The sequence below is a fragment of the Nuphar pumila genome, chromosome 5 (assembly GCF_984573655.1).
Source record: "Nuphar pumila chromosome 5, dmNupPumi1.hap1.1, whole genome shotgun sequence".
In the NCBI taxonomy this organism is placed as follows: domain Eukaryota; kingdom Viridiplantae; phylum Streptophyta; class Magnoliopsida; order Nymphaeales; family Nymphaeaceae; genus Nuphar; species Nuphar pumila.
This window is the reverse complement of record NC_143253.1, coordinates 136856428-136861439: the sequence shown is the minus strand read 5'-3', so window position 1 is coordinate 136861439 and position 5012 is coordinate 136856428.

The following is a 5012-nucleotide window of genomic DNA, read 5'->3' as shown; positions in this document are numbered from 1 at the left end:
CGTACTAAGTAATTACAGATTAGTGACAAAATTTTATCCATCGCTAATTTCATAAATATTTTTAATGTTAGCGACGTATGTTTTTCTCTTGCTAATCCGTCGCAAATTTACGATGGAAAAATCCGTCGCAAAGTTCCATCGCTAATTAGCATTTTTCTTGTAGTGCACACACACTTAGCCACGCTGCTCACACCTTGACTCATAAAGAGCTTAATTGTTTCAACTTGTAAACATGTTGTACGGGCTCAACTCATATATATATATATATATATATATATATATATATATATATATATATATATATATATATATATATATATATATATATATATATATATATTTAAACATAAGTCACATTACATAATATAGTGCAAAACAAACAAATCATTGAAGCATTTGGTCTACAGGAAATACGTTTAGAGATAAAATCTTAATGTTTCATGCTTAAGAGATAATGCATTTTCTTTTAGTCCTATTGCTTCCAGCATTCAAACGATATATTTTTTTGTGTAAACAAGCTAGCTCAAGCGCAGCTACTTTAGCTCGGGCTCATTATAAGCATGAACTCGCTTGACTTGCCACAAGAATGACCCTAACTTGAACACTTCAAGCTCGGCTTGTTTGACTTATTTACCAGAAATACACTAACGCCCTTGTCCTCATAGATGATGACGAACACCATTAGAGTTAAATAAGGGGACAAGTCTTAAAAATAAACATCTAAAGCAAGGAAAAGGTGAACCCTACGTCAACACATATTACCAAACTGAGCAGGGGAAGGCACTTGCCATTTGGGGTCTATTCTTTGCATGATAGGATGAATATACTATTTGAGAGAGGGCTGCTTTTTTATACACAAAGCATGGTGCTCTAGGTGAAAAATACCATGTAAGGAAAATGATAAGGGGTGTGTGTGCAAGTGAATGCCATTATTTAAAATAGTCGGTGGCTTGAAGATGCTACAACCACAAACATATTTTTAAATTTCGTACCCCATCGAATGAGATGATTTGGTTCTTGATTTTCTTTTCACTTTTTCCTCCAAAGTAGAGGCATGGAGCTATGCTGAGGGAGAGCTTAGCTTATACGCTCGTTGATTCTAGGAATCGGAGGAACGACTTCCATAAAATAGAGCAGTACCTATTATTAACTCATTTGACTCACCATCTCATTTTGCAGTGGGTGTTGGCTCCAAGCGGAGAGTTTCTCACCAAAAAAGTCTATAGATCGTTATTACCGCCAGGGGCTGATTGCTTGCCCGAGGATGTGCTTTGGGCGAAAGGTCCTTCCCCCCGTTCTCGAGTCCTGGCTTTGTTAATTTTGCACGATAGGATCCAGACCCACAGTAATTTAAAGAAGTGGGGCATTCAACTCCCGAGTTGGTGCGTGCTTTGTCAAGCTGCAGAAGAATCTACGTTTCACTTGTTCTAGTCTTGCCCAATTTTTATGGAAATCTTTAGTAGGACCTGGAGGCATCCGGAAGTATTTGTTAAGGAGGAGTCCTTTGCGCTAGATCTGATCTTGGGGCCGGTTTGTATTAGGCGCAGTAAGAGATGGAGGTTCATCTGGCGGACGTGGTTGCTTACTTCTTGGTGGTTTGTTTGGATGGCGCGAAACGATGCTCATTTTTGTCATATTCGAGTTAACATTCAAAACCTGGTGCATAAAATCTTGGTAGATGTTTATGCGATCTTGCGTATGCATCTTAGTGATTTTCCACTCCCTCCTGCTGATGCTACCTATCCTTTGTCGCAATCTGGGCAAGCGGCTCTGGCGTGAGCCCATTTTATCTGTCTAATGTTCTTTTCTCTTGTGCTTTCTTTATTTGTTTCGGCTTTTGTTCTTGTTCAGTTCATGGGTTCAACATTTTGTTGATCTTCATGAGCGGTAATGTTGAATTACTTTCGGCTCTCTCTCTCTCTCATACAATGTACACCCGCTCAGATATTCATGTTCTCGACCACATACATATGGTGCTGTTATTTTTGATTAAATCTTTTAACAAAATCACCGTTTTTTTTTTATTATTATATGGGTTCTTTTTTTTACTATACGTTTTTTTTAACAAGTTCATCTTTTCAAGGGGATACATACTAGAATCGACCTATCAAAACCTGTTCTTTTCATTTTTTTTGGTAAACTTAAGAGAAGGAGTTCTCCTTAAAGCCCATTCTTCAAGACCGTCCCACCTCACATTGCTCCGCATTGAGTCATCGTACAGCCTCGCTTGCCACATCTGTAAGTGATGTGATTTAAATGTTTGGTTGAGTAGGAATCAGCTTTTGGAATGCCAGAATACAAAATATGTATAGTTTTTTCTAGTGATGCAAAGATCGACAACCCTAAACACCAAAAGTTTCCAACCTGGCCAATAGAATGTATTTTCATCGAAAAACATGATTCAGTGGTTTATTTCTGCTAAACCAACCATACTAAATACATCTGACAAGGTTAAATTGACTTAAAAACAACATGCATTGACTATCCCCAACTAGATTATATATACGCCCCATCAAGTTTGAAAATGCACTGCCTATCCCCAACTTGCCTATCGATATGTATTGATGGTTTTTGTACAATTATTAGTATCGACAAGTTTATCTCTCAGGAAATTTAATAAAGAGAACGCACCAAAGTGTCGCTACTATATCAAAGTATAACTAGTAAGCATGCTATTAACTATATATTTGTAAAATTATTTAAATTCTACTCATAACGATCATTCTCATATAAAACTGCCTTCATATTTCAAATAATATGAGGGATAGCAAGAAAAAAAAAAGTGTTGAATTTTGTCACGGTAACCATACAACAGGTGATTTGACAAAACACAAACTTTTGTGCCTTGAAATCAACACCATTCATTGTGCAGGCAGGGGTCCACCAAAAGTGCTGGGGTCATTATTTTACAATAAATGGTAGCCATTGAAGTGATGGAGGGTGGTGATTTCAAAACACAAAAAACAATTGTGTTTTGTATGATCACTTGATCTGTCCTCCCTTATTTAACCATAAACTTAGAAGCATTGAAGCATTCAAGAATCCATTTTGCCTACGATTGGGGCACGTGGCTAGGTTGGTCAGCTTAGGGCACTCAAGTTGAAGGGCATCAAGAGTTTTTTTTATACCCAGGGCGCATGTCTCTTGCAGCTTTTTGTAGAACCAGCAGGCAGACTGGTGGGCAATTGGGTTTTAACCACTTGGAGGCAGGTCATACGTGAGGCCGTCAATGACCCACCACCTAAATCAGGGTTTTCTCGATAAATATTAAAATAAAAAATACGACCCTACAACACCTTTTTACAGAGTCTGAAAAGGAAGAAGAAGATGGCTCCTATATCAAATGCAAACATTCTCCTCCCCAATATTTACAGGCCTCCAAGTGAGAGGGATATGATCGAAAAAGTGAAGGCAGATAGAAGCGTCGTTTTTTTTTGAGAAAATAAACAAAAGGGGGCGGTTGAAAGCGTCACCAATGATCTTTAAGCTTGCATTTCATAATTTACTCGTGCCCAATGGCAGCTGAAAAGGTAAATAACAAAAAATCATAAGGGTTGGGGAAGCTAAATTATTACGAATTATCACAACATTGGTGACACTTTGCTTGATCTTGACGGTACAAAGCAAAATGATGAGTATCGTATCGTCGGAATTGGCTATCTTTTAATAAAATAAAAAATACTAAAATTATCTTTTTTAATATTATTTTGATGGTTTTAACATGCGTCACTGTCTGATTGACACATGTCAACGATTCAACTGCACAGGTAGATACCGATACTCAAGTGAATGGTTGGGGCCGATACCGATACTCACAAGATTGGTACAAAGAAGAAAAGGAATCAAACAAGCAAGTATGGATGGTAGTAAACACGTAGATAACTAAGATTAAAAAATACAACATTAGATTTCATGGTATATATTCTTTCTATCTGTTTTCATTTGTTTGTTTGTCAATGTTAGTGGTTTTTGTGGCCCACCATTTTTAGGCTAACTGAGAGAAAAGGAAGCAAGGCGGATGGGAAAGCAAAATCTTACCCTACTACTAGACTCTAGAGCTGATCCTACCCCCTTCTTCCACTCCTTTTTATCTCATCCAACCTTTTCCAACATGGACGCTTGAAATTTTCCCACACGGGAATCACAATTCCCACGATAGCAAATCATTGACCGGGGCCACCCGCCGAACCTTGTCAACCAACGTGAGCCTCCACCCACCTGCCTGTCGGATTACGATACAGTTTTATTGAGACGATACACACGTGTCTCGTATCGTTTATGCATATATGGTACGGAGAACAGATCAGCTGATATGCCAAATCACTATTTGTCAATGCTTCGAAATCGTGGCCGTCCATCAAGTAACTGAAAGAAGTGGGGCAGGTGATGATGTCATCACGTGCCCGGATTAATGTGGACCCGTTTCTTTCCACAATAAACGGTGATGATGGATAGATGGGCACGTATGCCTTGTTTGGATGTAGGGAGGCAAACGGGTCGGATTGGGAACAAGTAAATACGTAAAGGAGATGGATCCGGAACAGCCAAAAATTGCAAAACTTTCATCCTGGATCCGGCCCATTTGCACCCCTATCTTTTGAGCTAAGATTTGAAAGTACCCTAAGATTCATGAAAATCTAGCTTGAAGGGGGAGGACCGAGTCATAGGAGAATGAATCCCATCATCTGACCTATGATGCTGTCACTACATTTCAATCCTAGCCATCCAACCAATGGCTAGGTTTAGTTGGACGGCTAGGATTCTCTGGCATCATATGTCAAGGGTAAATCCTTTTTTAGGGCAAGAGATACATGAATTTCTCTCTCTCTCTAAAATTGGGCTGTCAACAGGTTGTGCTTGTTTCAAATACCCGACCGGTTTTGTATTACCGGAATTGGCAGAAAAACAAAAGGAACTGAATTAACTTTTACCGGGTTGAGATTTTTTTTAAAACAGGATCAGGATCGGGCCCGGGTATGAGTATACATATTAGAACATCGGATCAGGTACCT